General features: G+C 50.8%; 1 protein-coding gene across 5 annotated transcripts in view; it reads right to left on the reverse strand.

Annotated features, from left to right (window-relative positions):
- The window catches only part of LOC141171901 (uncharacterized), a 54,648-nt gene extending 41,774 nt beyond the window's left edge, over nucleotides 1-12,874 (reverse strand). For 2 of the 5 annotated variants that reach the window (XM_073655539.1, XM_073655537.1), the window contains exon 1: nucleotides 12,793-12,874. The gene's annotated coding sequence lies outside the window, so the exon portion shown is untranslated. The remainder of the gene's footprint in view (nucleotides 1-12,792) is intronic. The other 3 variants (XM_073655538.1, XM_073655540.1, XM_073655541.1) reach the window with 3 other exon arrangements.
- Between the last annotated feature and the right edge of the window lie 6,842 nt (nucleotides 12,875-19,716).

Consider the following 19,716-nt stretch of genomic DNA (forward strand, 5'->3'; position numbering starts at 1 on the left):
ACAACCTCGCACGGGCACCTCCATTTTGGAGGAGGTGCCGTTTATATGAGAGGTTCTCCGGCCATTGGCCGGGGACTCCTTAGGACGGAGCGCGCGGCCCCTTTAAAAGGGAGGGAGCACGCGCCCTAAGCACAGTGCCTGGGAAGCTGCGCGTGCCGGCAGCAGCAGGAGGGCCGGAAGACGCCGGGCCGGGAGCGCGGCGGTAAGAGGGACGGCATCTCTGCCTATCAGGGGGCAGAGACGCCGATACTACAACCAGGATATTTTAGAGCACTTCATGCTTCCCTCTGCCGACGAGCTTTATGGAGATGGAAATGTCATTCTCCAGCTGGACTTGGCACCTGTCCTCACTGCCAAAAGTACCACACACAACAGTATCACTGTGCTTGATTGGCAGCAAACTCGCCTGACCTTAACCCCATAGAGAATCTATGGGGTATTGTCAAAAGAAATATGAGAGACACCAGACCCAACAATGCAAAAGAGCTGAAGGCTGCTATCAAAGCCACCTGGGCTTCCGTAACACCTCAGCAGTGCCACAGGCTTATCGCCTCGATGCCACATTGCCGCATTGATGCAGTAATTGATGCACAAGGAGCCCCGACCAAGTACTGAGTGCATTTACTGAACATACATTTCAGTAGGACAACTTTTCGGATTTTAAAAACATTTTTCAAGCTGAATTTCCTTTGCATTTACTTAGTATCAATGACTGCCTTCTGGACATCTGTCAAGTCAGCAGTCTTCCCCATGACTGTGGAGTCTACTGAAACAGACCAAGGGACCTTTTTAAATGCATAGGAAGCCTTTGCAGGTGTTTTTTGTTAATTATTTAAATTTACTGAGATGGCTTTTGTGTTTTCAATGGCTGTAAGCCATAATCTAATCATCAACATTAACAGAAATAAACACGTGAAATAGATCACTCTGTTTGTAATGACTCTATATAATATAAGAGTTTCACTTTTTGTATTGAAGAATTGAAATAAATTAACTTTAGGATGATATTCTAATTTTGTGAGATGTACCTGTATGTTACAGAAGGAGAAAGATTGGAGTCTTCAAAAAATGCTTCACCTGAGCAATCAGAGGCTTGTATGTTGTATGACCACACTAAAGAGAATTGTTTAAAAAATGTGAAAAAAAAAAGGTTTTAGCAACAAGAAATATCCATCACTATAGGGAAAACAGACTCACTACACAATGTTCGGTAAGTCACACCCATAACAACTTTTTTATACTTTATTATCCTATACACATCCTATACACAGTGGAGTACATAGAAATCACAAATCCCACAGCAATAGCCCCTAAGAGCTGCTTTCAGCTCCCAGTTGATTTGTGAGGACCTCACTGACTGAGGTGCATCGGTACGACTCCTCACTAGTACTCTCAAAGTCCATTCGATGAGGTCCACACACTTCTTGCTGTGGCACTGCATCTTCAGCTCTATGTAAGAGAACTTGTGTTCCAGTTTGGTGACACTGTAGCTTTCGCTCTAGTATAGACAACTGTTTGCTTAAATCCTGTTTGTCTAAAATAAGTAATCCTTTCATAACTTAATCTCCATTAATTAGGCCTTCTGCCCACTCAAGGCAAAGTTCTGAACCATCTAAGTAGGCCTCCTGGCCTGAGCTAAGGACCTTGCCCTGCTCTTTGTCTTTGCTATGCTCCCTGACTGGAATCCGGATTCCCACTGCCATTATACAGTATCTTTGCTTTTGTTCATAACATACTAGCTGATATCTACCTCCTGACAAACGATACCATATCAATTCAGATCTGCAACCAGATAGACCAAGTGTATTTCTCACTTACTTATCGCTATCTGACTCATCAGCAGAAAATTTTTCTCCTGTGTACACATGAAGCTCAGAATGAGGACTCCCACATAGTATGATGGCCCACACAGTACCCACACAGTATGATGGCCTCCACAGCACCTCAGACAGTATTATGGCCACCACAAGCTGCTACACAAAATAAGGACCCCCGCTAAGTATGAAGGGGATGGTGGTACTGTGGGAACATTATACTGTATGTGGCAGGAGAGCAGTACTATGGAAACAATGTACTGTGGGGAAGGAATAACAGTACTGTGGGAGCATTATACTGTGCGTGATGGAATGGCAGTACTGTGGGAACATTATATTGTGTGTGGTAGGATGATGGTACTGTGGGAACATTATACTGTGTGTCGGGGGATCATGGTACTGTGGGAACATTATACTGTGTCGGGGGAATGGTGGTTTGGTGGAAATATCTTTTGTGTGAGAGATGCCAATACTGTGGGAACATTATACTGTGTTAGGGGCATCATACATACTGCATAAGAGATGTAAAAAGGTGTGCCATAAGAAGCGAGAATTCTCAGTGTTGTGCGGCATTTGTACAAGACTGCCATCTGCCGTCTAGGTGGGACCCTGTGGAATCAATGAGAAGAGGGAGAGTTTCAGGAAGGGTTTAGAAAGTAAATCAGGTCAGGTGACCTTAATGACGCAGTCTCCTGATATAAAAGACCAGCGCCCCAAAAAGGGAACAGATTTGGTGCCAAGGAAAGGATGTGTGCTGTGGAAGAATCTGAGGCCCAAGTACAAGACCATGGTAAAGCACCCAAGGAAACAGGTTGTGGCTTGCCGGGAAGCAGAACCCAGGTGGCACCAGATATATCTCAGGAGTTCAGCCTAAGGACTAAAGGCCCCGTCACACTTAGCGACGCTGCAACGATCCCGACAACGATAAGACCTGTCAGGGATCGTTGCTGCGTCGCTATGTGGTCGCTGGTGAGCTGTCAAACAGGCAGGCTCACCAACGATCAGGGGAGCAGCGACATCGTGGAAAGAATCTTTCCACGATGTCCTGCTCCTGGTTACGAGCCTGCTGAAGCAGGAGCAGGCTGGTAACTATGGTAAACATCGGGTTACTAGGGGCACACGCGCTCCTAGTAACCCGTTGTTTATCATGGATACCACTCTGCTACAGTGAGCGGGAGGTTACCGCTCACTTTAGCAGGCTCGTAACCATGATAAACAACGGGTTACTAGGTGCGCGTGTGCCACTAGTAACCCGATGTTTACCATAGTTACCAGCCTGATCGCTGCTCCCGCTGGTCACACACAGCGATGTGTGCTGACCAGCGGGAGAGCAACGACCAAAAAATGGTTCAGGACACTTTGCAGCAATCAGCGACCTCACAGCAGGGGCCTGATCGTTGCAAAGTGTCACACATAGCGACATCGCTGGTGAGGTCGCTGTTGCGTCACCAAAACCGTGACACAGCAGCGATCTCGCTATGTGAGACGGGGGCTTTATGGCCTTGCGAGAAGTACCAGAGACCTCCTGTAGGTCCTGTGTTCACAGAAGAGATAATGTTGTATGTGTCGGGACCATCACCCTTGTCAGTGGATGAAGTAACATATGGTTAAGGCGGTTATTACAGTTAGTGAGCCAGAGAATTTATTGTACATCTGATATTGTAGATTTCACCTTGTAATTTCCCTGTTCTGCATTATTCACTGTTCCTATAGTTATCACAATTCCCCCATATCAGGGACATAAATAATTATATTGGTTACATTGGCCTTGTGTTTGTCTGTGCTTTGTATCCGGTCACCTGATTATAGGGGCATAATGGGGGAATTACACTGTGTGGGGGGCATCATACATACTGCATAAGGGGCAAAATGGGGGCATTACACATCCTGCATAAGGGGCATAATGGGGGCATCATACATCCTGTATAAGGGGCATAATTGGGGCATTACACTGTGTGGAGGCATCATACATCCTGCATAAGGGGCATAATGGGGGATTACACTGTGTGGGGGCATCATACATCCTGCATAAGGGGCATAATGGGGGCATTACACTGTGTGGGGGCATCATACATACTGCATAAGGGGCATAATGGGGGCATTACGCTGTGTGGGGGCATCATACATACTGTATAAGAAGCATAATGGGGGCATCATACATACTGCAAAAGGGGCATAATGGGGGCATTACACTGTGTGGAGGCATCATACATCCTGCATAAGGGGCATAATGGGGGATTACACTGTGTGGGGGCATCATACATCCTGCATAAGGGGCATAATGGGGGCATTACACTGTGTGGGAGTGTGACACCCCAGGGGTCTGGTTGCCACAGTGATAGAGATATTACGTCTGAGAGCAGGTGGGAGGTCCTTTGGTCAGGGATCCTGTGCATGCCACACCTCCTGCCCAGTCTTGGGAGGGGAAGAACTTCCCCTATATAAACCCGGGGCTGAAGCAGGGTGAGCAGTCAAGGAGAGTAGAGACAGAGAAGCAGCATAGGAAGAAACAGCAGAAGCTCATTGGGAGCAATATTACTACGAGTCAGGGGCTGGCAGCTGCAGAGCTCGCCCTGACTGAGAAGCTTTCTTACCGGACCCGGCGTCCGAGGCTGTGGGGACTAACTCTTACCCAGCAGCAGAAGCCGACCGGCAGGGGATTTCAGGTCCTCAGGCCCAGAAACCCGAAGGCACGGTCACACGCGTGGGACCAGCACCGCCATCGTGGAGCGGAAGCCATTAGAAGGCCCCGAGTCACCGGCCATACGGGTGAGCACCACACGGTACACTCAGGGACGTGGGCTACTTATATCCGCTTCTAGCAAGGTAGCCAGAAGAGTACAGTCAGTTTGGGAGGCCTACAACTCCGCCTGGCCAGGGGAGATCCCATCTGCTCAAGGACTGACCAGGCCCCGTTCACTAGCAAGTACTCCGGGAGGGTCTATCGTTGTTACCAGTAAAGACCCTGAATTACACCGCACCGTCTCTGAGTGGTTCCTGCTACCCCCATCATCCACATCTGCTGCCCTGAGGCCATACCCCTCCCGTTGGGGGTTATACCATCTACGCTGCACCATCCATCCACCGGCCTCAGCGGACTGTCCTGCAGCGGCAGCTCCATAGCTGCATTCAACGGGTGGCGTAGTCGTCCTGCATCTACCGCTGTTACATCGCCGCTCAGTTTGACTCCCTGGGCACGGACCGGGTCACCGCCACGAGACTACAACCCTCAAGACATCCGGCTCCGGGTAAGCTCCCGCGTGCGCAACGCAGCGCGACACAGGCCCAGGGGCGCGTCAACTTTGGCGTAGTCGGCAGGATTTCGTGCCCGCAACCACCGGGTACTGCGTGCCTGAAAAAGAGACTTTTCAAACTTACCTGTGGTGAAGATTCCCGCCATCCGGCGCCATCTTCAGCCTTCTTCCCGCCATCGGTGAAGTTTCCCGCCATCCGGCGCCATCTTCTGCCTTCTTCCCGCCATCCGTGGAGTTTTCCCGCCATTGGACGCCATCTTGAGGACGCCGCGCGGGAAGAAGAGGGGCGTGGACTCCGAAAGCGCGCGAGAACTGAAGCCCCGCCCCACGTCCGGACGTTGCGTAAGGTCCTGGAAGGAGCCCAGCAGACGCCGACGTCACAGGAGCGCGACGGAAGGTCCTCAACCCTGACGATCCACTGCGGAGCCGCGGCCTACGGAAGAGGATCATCGCAAGGTAGGCCACGGTCCACTAGGGGGGAGGAAGATGTCGGATACGGAGGAGAGCTTCACTGCCTCAACCCCCGCCAGCGCTACCGCTGCTGCAGTTATGCCCTTCACCATGCCCTATATCCCGGGAGCAGCTTGGCTACCCCAGTACTCAGGGGAGTCACATACCCTGCATGACTTTAGAGAAAAGCTGGATAGCCTCTTCCAGGTGTACCCCCTCACAGAAGAGCAAAAAGTGAGCATCCTGGTGGCCCAACTAACCGGGGCAGCCAAAAGGGAAGTAAAATCCTGGCCACCTGGGAGGAAGACTGTCGCAGGGATACTAACCCGGCTGAAGGACACCTTTGATACCCGCACCTCAGCCGAGATTAAGCTTAGATTCTACGGGTGCAAGCAGCGAGTGCATGAGAGTATAAGGGACTATGCACTAAACCTACAAGAGGCCCTGAGGGCCATTAAGCAGACCGACCCTGATGGAGTGGGAAACGAGGACAGGCTGTTGACCGAACAGTTTATAGAGGGACTGTATTGTAATACCCACCGAACCCAGTTGCGGGCAATGGCCTTACAGGATCCCCATCTGGGCTTTGCACAGTTCAAGGACAGAGCCATCCGGGTGCTCCGAGAACCGGCACCAGGTGGCGTTATGACCCACAGGCGCCCCACTACCACTTACCACCAGGAGGCGGCGCCCTTGTCGGCAGGGCCTGTGGGAGCTGATGCGCAGGCTTTGGACAATGACCCGGCTCCAGACCTACACCATCAGGTCCAAGAGCTAGCTAAGAGCGTTGCTGCGCTAACCCGAACTGTGCAGTCTTTACAGGCTTCCACCCCAGGGAAGATCCAGCTGGCATCCGGACCGGAGGACATCCCGTGGCGTCGACCAAGGAGGACCCCACCGGCCAGAGGAAGACCCAGTGACCGATACAGCGAAGACGGACGACCCATCTGCCGCCGCTGCAATCAACCTGGACATATGGCAAGGTACTGTTCTTTAAACGGGCACAACCTGGGGTAGAGGGCCAACCCCCAGGAAAAAGATCACCAGGCCCATCGAACTGGCGCGACAGATATGTGGGAGGACGTCCAGTCTTGCCTGTGGTACTGGATGGCATTCCCATGAGTGCCCTACTGGACACCGGGTCACAGGTCACCACCATCCCGTACGTGCTCTTTAAGCAGTACTGGAATGACTCGGATATTACCCGCTACCCTGACGACGACTTGAGTATCATCGCCAGCAATGGCCAGCCCGTGCCACAGATCGGATTTAAAGAGGTGACCATCAAAATCGGTAGAGTCGAACTGGCAGCACAGGGACTGATCATTGTAGATATTGACAAACATGAGAGTCACCCAAAAATAACTCTAGGAACTAATGTAATTGAAAATTGTCTTGCAGAGGTGATTTTCCTTCTACAGCAGGTTGCCAAGAACGCCAGTTCCGGCGAGCAGCGGGTGCTCCAGAAAGAGATCCGGGCACTGATGCGACGGCAACAGGTGGAACTCTCCGGCGGTGAGATTGGTAGCGTAAGAATGTGTGACCCTTTTCCTATTGCCATGCCCCCAAAAAGTGAAATGATGATTTGGTGCCGGGCAGCTATTGGTCTGAGAGGTAGAGATTACCAGGCAATGGTAGAACCAGTTTACTCAGACAGTAGGCCCACCATCTTGACAGCACGGGGGGTGGTTAATGTACGCCATGGGAGGGTGCCCGTTCGCATAATCAATATCGGGAAGAGGGAAGTGTACCTGCCCCGGTATGCCACGCTAGCCAAATTATATACCATTAACCAAAATGCTATACAATCTGTGGAACCCTTGCCTCCATCTCACCCGGAGGAAGGTAACGGCTCAAAGAAAACAAAGGAGGACTGGTGTCAGCAACTACATTTGGGTACTGACTCCACTCCCTCACATCAGAAACAGGGAGTCTATCGGGTGGTTCAAGAGTACGAGAGAGTGTTTAGTAAACACCCGTTAGACTTCGGGCGAGTCAAGGGGGTAGAACACCACATCCCCACGGGAGATCATCCTCCTATAAAAGAGAGGTATCGACCCGTACCCCCTGCACACTACCAACACGCCAAGGGGATGCTTAGAGACATGAAGGAGGCTGGGGTGATCAGGGATAGCTGTAGCCCCTGGGCAGCTCCACTAGTCTTAGTCCGAAAGAAAGACAACACCATGAGGATGTGTGTAGATTACCGGAAAATCAATCGTATCACACACAAGGATGCGTACCCCTTACCAAGGATAGAGGAGTCATTGGCTGCTTTAAGATCTGCTAACTTCTTCTCTACCTTGGATCTCACTAGCGGGTACTGGCAGGTTCCTGTAGCAGAGGCGGACCGGGAGAAGACCGCATTCACCACCCCGATGGGACTTAGCGAGTTCACCTGCATGCCGTTCGGACTCTGCAACGCACCGGGAACCTTCCAACGACTAATGGAGTGTTGTCTGGGCCACAGAAACTTCGAGACGGTCCTGTTGTACCTGGACGATGTCATCGTATATTCCAAGACGTATGAGGACCACCTGAAACACCTGGCGGAAGTGTTCGAAGCTCTGGCAAGTTACGGCCTAAAGGTGAAACCCTCCAAGTGTCACCTCCTGAAACCAAAGGTGCAGTACCTGGGACACGTGGTGAGCGCTGACGGAGTGGCTCCCGACCCTGATAAGATCACCGCAATTAAGGAATGGCCAAGCCCCTCCAGCGTAAAAGAAGTGCGGCAGTTCCTCGGGTTGGTAGGCTACTACCGAAGGTTTATTCCCGGTTTCACCAAAAAGGCAGCACCTATGCAGGACCTCCTGATAGGCCAGTCCCGGAAGGCCAAGAACCAGAAGCCGCCCTTCAAATGGGAGGAGCTGGAAGAAGAGTCCTTCCGCCAGCTGAAGATGGCCCTCACGGGGGACGAAATCCTGGCGTACCCGGATTATAGCCAGCCCTTTATCCTCTACACCGACGCCAGTAACATCGGGCTAGGAGCCGTACTGTCCCAGATCCAGCAGGGGAAGGAACGAGTAATCGCCTACGCCAGCCGAAAACTGCGACCCACCGAAAGGAACCCCGAGAATTACAGCTCATTTAAGTTAGAGTTCCTGGCCGTAGTATGGGCAGTCACCGAGCGCTTTAAGCATTACCTCGCTTCTTCCCGGTTCACCGTGTACACGGATAACAACCCGTTGACACACCTGGACACGGCAAGACTTGGTGCCCTGGAGCAGAGGTGGATGGCCCGTCTGTCCAACTACGAGTTCACAATCAAATACCGGGCAGGACGCTCCAATACCAACGCGGACGCCCTGTCCAGGATGCCCAACCTGCCGGACGGAGGAGAAGATCCGGAGGGACTGGAAGAAGTTGAACTCCCTGCGTTCCACCGTCATGGGACTATCCAGTATTCCCACCGGGTAAGGAGTAAGCAGGCTGCTACGTTGAACCCCTTACCCCACTACAACTGGGCGGAAACGCAAGACAGCGACCCTGCCGTCCGACTGGTGAAGGAGATGCTGACTCGGCCGGAGGCTCGCCTTGAACCAGACGCTCCGGAGGAAGCCAAACAACTATGGGCAGAGAAGAGTCGACTGTTCCTTTACAAAGGGAAGTTGTGCCGCAGAATGGTTAACTCCCGGACGCATGAATTACTCTGGCAAGTAGTGGTGCCACGAAGAGACGCAGCCATGGTGATGGAGGCATACCACGACGGAGCTGGACACTTCGGGTGGAAGAAGCTGGGGTTCCTGCTGCGCGAGCGGTTCCACTGGGTAGGCATGAGGGGAACCATCGAGAAGTGGTGCAGAGACTGTGGCCCGTGCAACCTGAGAAGGAAGGACCGTGCCAGCCAGAAGACTCCCCTGCAGTCCATCGTCACCCGGCAACCGTTGGAACTGGTAGCCTTGGATCATGTAAAACTGACCCCAAGCAGAAGTGGCTACGTCTACGCGTTAACCATCGTGGATCATTACTCCCGGTTTCTGGTTGTCGTCCCCGTCAAGGACTTAACGGCTCAAACAGCAGCTAGAGCCTTCCAGCAGCACTTTTGCCGTCCACACGGGTACCCGGACCAAGTGCTGACGGACCAGGGACCTGCCTTTGAAGCGGAGGTCTTCCAGGAATTCTGCAATCTGTATGGCTGCCGGAAGATAAGGACGACACCCTACCATCCGCAAACTAATGGACTTTGTGAGAAAATGAACCAGGTGGTAATGGATCTTCTAAAAACGTTGCCCCTGGAAGAACGCAGTCTGTGGCCTGAGAAGTTGCCCGATCTGGTGGACCTATACAACCACATCCCGGTAGGTTCCACCAACTGTACCCCGGCTTACCTAATGAGGGCAAGACCTGGTAAGTTACCTGTTGACCTGGAAATGGGAGTCCTGACACCCGAGGACACTTCACCAGAAGCAGACTGGGACACAGAGAGGCAGCAGCAGTACCGGAGAGTACAGGAGAGCGTGGAGCGAAGTCTCTGTCAGGCTAGGGAAAGACAAGAGAAAACTTACAACCAGTATGCTCCCGCTGTTCCCCTGGTACCCGGAGAGCAGGTCTTGAAGAGGAAGAGACGGCTCCACAAGTTGGACGACCAGTGGGAAAAGGACCCGTACACCGTACTGCCCTCAAGCCACGAGAACCCGAAGGTTTGTACCATCAGTAAAGACGGAGGGGAAACCACAGCTATTGTATCCCGGGACCACCTGAAGAAGTGTCCCGAACAACTGAGGAACCCTGAAGAGGAACAAGAAGACCATCGACCCGTAGAGGAAAGGGAAGATATGGTTAGTACTGTGCTCGGGGACTTCCCTCGGTCTTGGACTCAAGTCAATGGTGCAGTTGTGGTACCCGTACTCACCTTCCTCCAACCAGCATCCCAAGCACCTACGGAGCAACAGGTAGAGCTGGAAGAACAGCCGGTCCAGGAGGCAGAAGACTCCACACAAGCAGAACAGGAGGATCAACCCTCTGCTTATAGTGAGCCTGCCGTACCCCTAGTGAGACAAAGAGCCGGTAGACAGCTGCCCAGTTTACCCTTGACAGCTCCTACACCCTGTAGTTCAGGGCCAGACAGTCAGCTCCGTAGGTCCACTAGGGCCACTAGAGGCCAGTTACCCGCACGCTGGAGGATTTGAAGTGTATAAATTGTTTTATTTATGTTTATCTGTGTATTGTTGCTTGTGTATAATTTTGTGTTTCTAGTTATTTTTAGGAGTCCTTGGTGGATTTACCGGGAATCCTTGTACATAGTTGGAGCGTAACCCAGGATGGACTAGAGACTGTTAAGGACTCGGGGTAGGACAGACCCCTACCTGGTTACGTCTCCCTGTTTTGGTGAAATGGACACCTTGCTTTCTTCAAAGACTGCACCCGGTTGCGGACACGCCGCAACCATCTTATGTGTTTTTCTTATTGTATTGTTATTGTTATACCTTGTTATGTTTTTCTAAAAAATATGTTTAGTCCCGGAGTACTAAATTTCACTAGGGGGGAATGTGACACCCCAGGGGTCTGGTTGCCACAGTGATAGAGATATTACGTCTGAGAGCAGGTGGGAGGTCCTTTGGTCAGGGATCCTGTGCATGCCACACCTCCTGCCCAGTCTTGGGAGGGGAAGAACTTCCCCTATATAAACCCGGGGCTGAAGCAGGGTGAGCAGTCAAGGAGAGTAGAGACAGAGAAGCAGCATAGGAAGAAACAGCAGAAGCTCATTGGGAGCAATATTACTACGAGTCAGGGGCTGGCAGCTGCAGAGCTCGCCCTGACTGAGAAGCTTTCTTACCGGACCCGGCGTCCGAGGCTGTGGGGACTAACTCTTACCCAGCAGCAGAAGCCGACCGGCAGGGGATTTCAGGTCCTCAGGCCCAGAAACCCGAAGGCACGGTCACACGCGTGGGACCAGCACCGCCATCGTGGAGCGGAAGCCATTAGAAGGCCCCGAGTCACCGGCCATACGGGTGAGCACCACACGGTACACTCAGGGACGTGGGCTACTTATATCCGCTTCTAGCAAGGTAGCCAGAAGAGTACAGTCAGTTTGGGAGGCCTACAACTCCGCCTGGCCAGGGGAGATCCCATCTGCTCAAGGACTGACCAGGCCCCGTTCACTAGCAAGTACTCCGGGAGGGTCTATCGTTGTTACCAGTAAAGACCCTGAATTACACCGCACCGTCTCTGAGTGGTTCCTGCTACCCCCATCATCCACATCTGCTGCCCTGAGGCCATACCCCTCCCGTTGGGGGTTATACCATCTACGCTGCACCATCCATCCACCGGCCTCAGCGGACTGTCCTGCAGCGGCAGCTCCATAGCTGCATTCAACGGGTGGCGTAGTCGTCCTGCATCTACCGCTGTTACATCGCCGCTCAGTTTGACTCCCTGGGCACGGACCGGGTCACCGCCACGAGACTACAACCCTCAAGAGATCCGGCTCCGGGTAAGCTCCCGCGTGCGCAACGCAGCGCGACACAGGCCCAGGGGCGCGTCAGGAGCATCATACATACTGCATAAGGGGCATAATGGGGGCATTACGCTGTGTGGGGGCATCATACATACTGTATAAGAAGCATAATGGGGGCATCATACATACTGCATAAGGGGCATAATGTGGGCATTACACTGTGTGGGGGAATCATACATTCTGCATAAGGGGCATAAAGGGGGCATTACACTGTGTGGGGGCATCATACATCCTGCATAAGGGGCATAATGGGGGCATTACACTGTGTGGGGGCATCATACATTCTGCATAAGGGGCATAAAGGGGGCATTACACTGTGGGGGCATCATACATCCTGCATAAGGGGCATAATGGGGGCATTACACTGTGTGGGGGCATCATACATTCTGCATAAGGGGCATAAAGGGGGCATTACACTGTGTGGGGGCATCATACATCCTGCATAAGGGGCATAATGGGGGCATTACACTGTGTGGTGGGCATCATACATCCTGCATAAGGGGCATAATGGGGGCATTACACTGTGTGGGGGCATCATACATACAGCATAAGGGGCATAATGGGGCATTACAGTGTGTGGGGGGCATCATACATCCTGTATAAGGGGCATAATGGGGGCATTACACTGTGGGGGGTCCTGTACTCTGAGAACAATACGTTTCCTCCCTTCCTGTCTCCATAGTTGGGTCGTATGTATCTATTACAGGAAACAGGACAGAAACCTTATGATTCTTATAAAGGGGCAACACAAGACCCCAAAAGAGCCTCCGTGCTGAAGGGGTTAATGCCCCCTGCACCCAGTAATGGGGTCTCCACATACCTCCACCTGCAGAGCCGCCACCACATATATGGCTGTTGTGTGCGCACAGGACCTGTGATGAGGTCACAGGAGGGGAGGAGTCAGGGGTCACATGATCAGGGGCCTCAGTGGATGCAGGACTCTGCTGTGCTGGTTGTCATGGTGCTGGATGAGCTGAAGTTTATGTGTGGGGTCAGGAGGGGTTTACAGTGTGGATGTAGCAGAGCCGCGTGTGACGAGGTGTACGGAGCGGAGCCGTGTGTGTACGAGGTGTACGGAGCGGAGCCACGCGTGTACGAGGTGTACGGAGCAGAGCCGCGCGTGTACGAGGTGTACGGAGCGGAGCCGCGCGTGTACGGAGCAGAGCCGCGCGTGTACGAGGTGTACGGAGCGGAGCCGCGCGTGTACGAGGTGTACGGAGCGGAGCCGCGCGTGTACGAGGTGTACGGAGCAGAGCCGCGCGTGTACGAGGTGTACGGAGCGGAGCCGCGCGTGTACGAGGTGTACGGAGCAGAGCCGCGCGTGTACGAGGTGTACGGAGCTGAGCCGCGCGTGTACGAGGTGTACGGAGCGGAGCCGCGCGTGTACGAGGTGTACGGAGCGGAGCCGCGCGTGTACGAGGTGTACGGAGCGCAGCCCCGCGTGTACGAGGCGTACGGAGCATAGCCCTGTGTGTACAAGGTGTACGGAGCCGCGCGTGTACGAGGTGTACGGAGCATAGCCCTGTGTGTACAAGGTGTACGGAGCGGAGCCGCGCGTGTACGAGGTGTACGGAGCGGAGCCGCGCGTGTACGAGGTGTACGGAGCGGAGCCGCGCGTGTACGAGGTGTACGGAGCGGAGCCGCGCGTGTACGAGGTGGACGGAGCGGAGCCGCGCGTGTACGAGGTGGACGGAGCGGAGCCGCGCGTGTACGAGGTGTACGGAGCTGAGCCGCGCGTGTACGAGGTGTACGGAGCGGAGCCGCGCGTGTACGAGGTGTACGGAGCGGAGCCGCGCGTGTACGAGGTGTACGGAGCGGAGCCGCGCGTGTACGAGGTGTACGGAGCGGAGCCGCGCGTGTACGAGGTGTACGGAGCGGAGCCGCGCGTGTACGAGGTGTACGGAGCGGAGCCGCGCGTGTACGAGGTGTACGGAGCGGAGCCGCGCGTGTACGAGGTGTACGGAGCGGAGCCGCGCGTGTACGAGGTGTACGGAGCGGAGCCGTGTGGTCTCAGTGGGGCCTCAGTGGATGCACAGTGTGAACTGCGCGGCTCCTGTAGTGATATCCGGGGTGAAGACGCTACATGGCGACGTCTCCGCAGTCAGGGACATTTCCGCCATTATTTGCCCCTCACTTCTGGCACAATTACCCCGCGCCGCCTTTTCTACAGTTTTATGTGAGGATGTAACGTGGGACGACACGAGGTGATTATCACCAGTTCCCGGACGTCTACTATATGGCGGCATATGATTGTGCTATCCACTCCATACCAGGAGCTAAAATGCCGAAATCTCGTCTGTTTAACCCCTTCCAGGGAGGGCGCCCTTGATAGACTATATTCAGAGTCCGGATAAGGGTCCGTTCACATCAGTAGATTATAAATCGCTCCGATGTTCATCCTGAAAAGTCAGATGATTGTCATGCGAGTGTGCGATCTTTTTCTCGCCTGCATCCGTATACAATGCGTTTTTAACCCCTTAGTGACGGAGCCAATATTGTTCTTAATGACCTGGCCAATTTTTATAATTCTGACCACTGTCACTTTATGAGGTAATTACTCTGGAACGCTTCAACGGATCCCCCTGATTCTGAGACTGTTTTTTCGTGACATATTGTACTTCATGATAGTGGTAAATTTCTTCGATATCACTTGTGTTTATTTGTGAAAAAAATGGAAATTTGGTAAAAATTTTGCAGATGAAAAATTGTAATATTTATGCCCATAAGTCAGAGAGCTATTTATTAACTATTTTGTGTGACATAACATTTCCCACATGTCTACTTTCCATCAGCACAATATCTGAAAGAACTTTTTTTTGTTAGGAAGTTATAAGGGTTAGCATGTGACCAGCGATTTCTCATTTTTCAAACAAAATTTACAAAACCATTTTTTTTTTTATTTGAAGTGACTATGAGGGACCTATATGACAGAAAATATCCAAAAGTGACACCATTCTAAAAACTGCTCCCCTCAAGGTGCTCAAAACCACATTCAATATTTTTATTAACCTTTCATGTGCTTCTCGCAAACTGAAGCAACGTGGAAGGAAAAAATTAACATTTAACTTTTTTTCATAAAAATTTTACTTCAGACTCCATTTTTTTTTAATTTTCACAAGGGTAATAAGAGATAATGGACCCCAACAATTTTTGTGTCATTTCTCCTGAGTATGCCCATACCCCATAAGTGGGGGAAAACCACTGTTTGGGCGCACGCCAGGGCTCGGAATGGAAAGAGCACCGTTTGACTTTCTGAACACAAAATTGTCTGAAATCGAGAGCAGACACGATGTTGGGTTTGGAAACTACATTGGAAAACCCTCACAAGTGACCCCATTTTGGAAACTACGCCCCTCAAGAAGTTTATCCAGGGGTATAGTGAACATTTTGAACCCACAGGTACGACACAGAATTTGATAACATTAAATCTTCATAATGAAAAAGTTCATTTTTAAAAAAAAGAAAAACTCGCTTTAGCCAACAATTTCTCACTTTTGCACGAGGTAACACCAAAAATTGGACCCCACAGGTGATGTTACATTTGCACATAGGACCCCTTGTTCGAAAGGAGCTTCTGAACTCTCTCGTCCATTGAATTTGTCAGGTTTTGGATGGTTTCTGCTTCAATTGTTTTGCATGAGGACAGAATACTGTCCCAGAGCTGTTGCTTAGATGTGAACTGCCTCCCGCCATCATAGACACTCCTTTTTATGATGCTCCAGAGGTTCTCAATGGGGTTGAGGTCAGGGGAGCATGGGGGCCACACCATAATTTTGTCCCCTTTTATGCCAATAGCAGCCAGAGATGCAGATGTGTTATGTGCAGCATGAGACGGGGCATTATCATGCATGAAATGATCTCGATGGTTCAGATGGATGGAGTGGAGGATGGCTGGTTGATGGACACCCCATGCAAACACGGCTACGGCGCTAACAAGGAGGAGGTGAAGTAATGTTTTGGGCTGGAATCATGGGGAGAGAGATTGTCGGCCCCTTTACGATCCCTGAAGAGGTAAAGATGAACTCCATAATGTATGTTGAGTTTCTCAAACAGCACTTCCTTCCATGGTTCAAGAAGAAGAACCGTGCATTCCGCAGTAAGATCATTTTCATGCATGATAATGCCCAGTCTCATGCTGCACATAACACATCTGCATCTCTGGCTGCTATGGGCATAAAAGGGGACAAACTTATGGTGTGGCCCCCATGCTCCCCTGACCTCAACCCCATTGAGAACCTCTGGAGCATCATCAAAAGGAGTGTCTATGATGGCGGGAGGCAGTTTACATCTAAGCAACAGCTCTGGGAGGGTATTCTGTCCTCATGCAAAACAATTGAAGCAGAAACCATCCAAAACCTGACAAATTCAATGGACGAGAGAGTTCAGAAGCTCCTTTCGAACAAGGGGTCCTATGTGCAAATGTAACATCACCTAGAATAAAGTTTTGAGTTGAAAACTGTTTGATTTCAGTTAGTAATAACCTGCTAATGCTTATAATTTCAAAAGTGACCATTTTTTTGTTCTTTATTAAAATGAAAAGGTTGAAAACTCTGCGGTGCATAATAATTTGGAACATGCATTTTGAGTGCAGTTTGAGTGTTTTATTTTTTTAAAAATATACTGTTATCATAGGCAGTTTGTACAAAAACCTTTCAATTGTACTCTAATAGTTATTTGACTGGAAAATTACAATGACTGCAATTCATATAGGTAATTTGGGAAAATCTGAGAAAATATTATTTGCATAATAATTTGGAACACAGTGTATAACATCCCAAATCCCCTACATATTATAAATTTGCACCCTTTAGAGCCTTTCATGTGGCGCTAAAGGGTGTTTAGCCTTGTTTAACCTAATAAATAATTCAATAAAACGGCTTGGGGTTCCCCCAGTTTTTGTAACCAGCAAAGGTAAAGCAGACAGCGGAGAGCTGATATTCGTTAATGGGCCCTTCCCAGCCTAAAAATACCAGCCCCAGAAGTGGCGCATCACATCAGATGCACCAATTATGGCGCTTTGCCTTCGCGATTGCCCTGGTGCATTGACAATCGGTTTAAACGGGTCTTGGGGTTGATGTCAGCTATGATTTGTCAAAAATCACAGCTGGCATCAAGCACTGGTGTTAGTAATGGAGAGGTGTCTATCAGACACCCCTATTACTGACGCAGTAATCAAAAATTTAAAGCACACACACAAAAAAATACTTTATTTGAATAAACACCCCTCGACACTTTTCCTGGTTCACCAATTTCTTTAAAAAAAAACAAAAAAAACATGCAGGTCCAACGTAGTCAACTGAATCTGACTTGGCCCACAAATGGATACCTGAAAAAACATAAAAAGAGAGAAACAAAAACAAGACACTTATTCCTGGTTCGCAGGTCCGACGTAGTCCATAGCTTCCCACAAAGTTCCCCAAATCCAGTGATAAAAGCCTATGGAGATTCGTTTCTGAGTCTCCATAGGTTTTTAGCAGCAGTTACTCCCGGCTCTCGCTGTACTTCGCGATACCTTGCGGCTCTTATCAACGGCAATGTCAGCAACTATACCACTCATCAGAGTTTCCGGGTCTCACAGAGGGCAGCATGACCCGGCAACTCTGATGAGCGGTATAGTTGATAACGTCACCGCTATTCAGAGCTGCAGGGTCTCGTGGAGCGCAGCGGGAGCTGGGAGTGGCTATTGCTAAACGTCTAATAGAGGTCGATTTAGTTTCCATTAGGGAATCTGTCAAATGGATAAAGGAATACGGATACGTATGATTTTTTTTTTTTAAGAAGCTCTCCCACCAAAATTTTCATTCTCTTAATATATTGCAGTCATCATATGATAACGCACTGTGTACTTACATTAGCTCATTTTGCCTTTCTACCCAGTTAATTCTTCCCTTTTCCATTATGTCTACAACATCACGTGATTAAAAACTGACTATCTGAATCCTTCTAAGTCATAAGTCTAAGTCAGGCCCATATACATTTGTATCTCATGAACCTACAACTCCCAGTATGTCCTTAACAATGGTAAGGAGACGCTGGGAGTCTTTATCAGACTGCGGACCATATGGAAACCACAGTTCTGGAGAGAAGCAGTCTGTATCAACAAGTAAACACTTACATCCAGGTACCTTATAGGTGACCTCTTCTCTGGTTAGTCTTTTCTCTCTTTTCGTCTCCATCTTGTCCAGATGCCATGATGACTTTTCACATCTACAGCTCGCCTCTCCATATTCCCTCTTCTCCGATCTTCTGGAGCAAATCTTAACATGGTGCCCTTTAAAAATAACAGTGTTATTAAAATTCCCTCTGCATAAAAATATCTTTCCATACTATGACCTAAATAAGCCTCCTATGGCAGTGCTGGCGAACCTATGGCACGCGTGCCAGAGGGGGCACGCAGAGCCCTCGCTAAGGGCACACTCGCCATCGCCGCAGCACTAGCGCTACTGGACCAGGACCTGGCCCGGCAGGTGAGTACTCGGAGCCCGCCGACGCCAGTCCCCACTTCAGCTAGATGTGCGTTCTCTGACACACATCTAGCTGAAGTGTATTGCAGCGCATGAGTTGCCAGGCCCGTGCGCCGCAATACACGCTGCTGGCCAATCAGAGGCAGCTGATGTCAGCGTACAGGCGGCCGGGCGCATGGCAGTGACGTCATGCGTCCCGTCGCTAGGACCCTGGAGTCAGCTGCTGGCTACAGGAGAGGATGCGGCGCGGGAGAGGAAGGAAGGTGAGTAGGAGTGTTTATTATGTTTTTTTTTAATATATGAACAGCGGTGCCAGTGGGAGGGAATGGGGGCGGACGACAGCAATATATACATGGAATGGGGAACGAACGAGAGGGGGGAACAGCAATATATACATGGAATGGGGAATGGGAGGGGGGAACAGCAATATATAAATGGAATGGGGGGCGGCAGGGGGGAACAGCAATATATACATGGAATGGGGGAAGTGAGGGAAAGAGCATATATACATGGAATGGGAGGGGGGAGGGAAAGAGCATATATACATGGAATGGGAGAGGGGAGGGAAAGAGCATATATACATGGAATGGGAGGGGGGAGGGAAAGAGCATATATACATGGAATGGGAGGGAGGAGGGAAAGAGCATATATACATGGAATGGGAGGGGGGAGGGAAAGAGCATGTATACATGGAATGGGAGGGGGGAGGGAAAGAGCATATATACATGGAATGGGAGGGAGGAGGGAAAGAGCATATATACATGCAATGGGAGGGGGGAGGGAAAGAGCATATATACATGCAATGGGAGGGGGGAGGGAAAGAGCATATATACATAGAATGGGAGGGGGGAGGGAAAGAGCATATATACATGGAATGGGAGGGGGGAGGGAAAGAGCATATATACATGGAATGGGAGGGGGGAGGGAAAGAGCATATATACATGGAATGGGAGGGGGGAGGGAAAGAGCATATATACATGGAATGGGAGGGGGGAGGGAAAGAGCATATATACATGGAATGGGAGGGGGGAGGGAAAGAGCATGTATACATGCAATGGGAGGGGGGAGGGAAAGAGCATATATACATGGAATGGGAGGGGGAGGGAAAGAGCATATATACATGGAATGGGAGGGGGGAGGGAAAGAGCATATATACATGGAATGGGAGGGGGGGGAAGAGCCATATATACATGGAATGGGAGGGGGGAGGAAAAGAGCATATATACATGGAATGGGAGGGGGGAGGGAAAGAGCATATATACATGGAATGGGAGGGGGGG

The sequence above is a fragment of the Phyllobates terribilis genome, unplaced genomic scaffold (assembly GCF_046119375.1).
Source record: "Phyllobates terribilis strain yellow unplaced genomic scaffold, ASM4611937v1 Scaffold_12__6_contigs__length_324123572, whole genome shotgun sequence".
Taxonomy (NCBI): Eukaryota; Metazoa; Chordata; class Amphibia; order Anura; family Dendrobatidae; genus Phyllobates; species Phyllobates terribilis.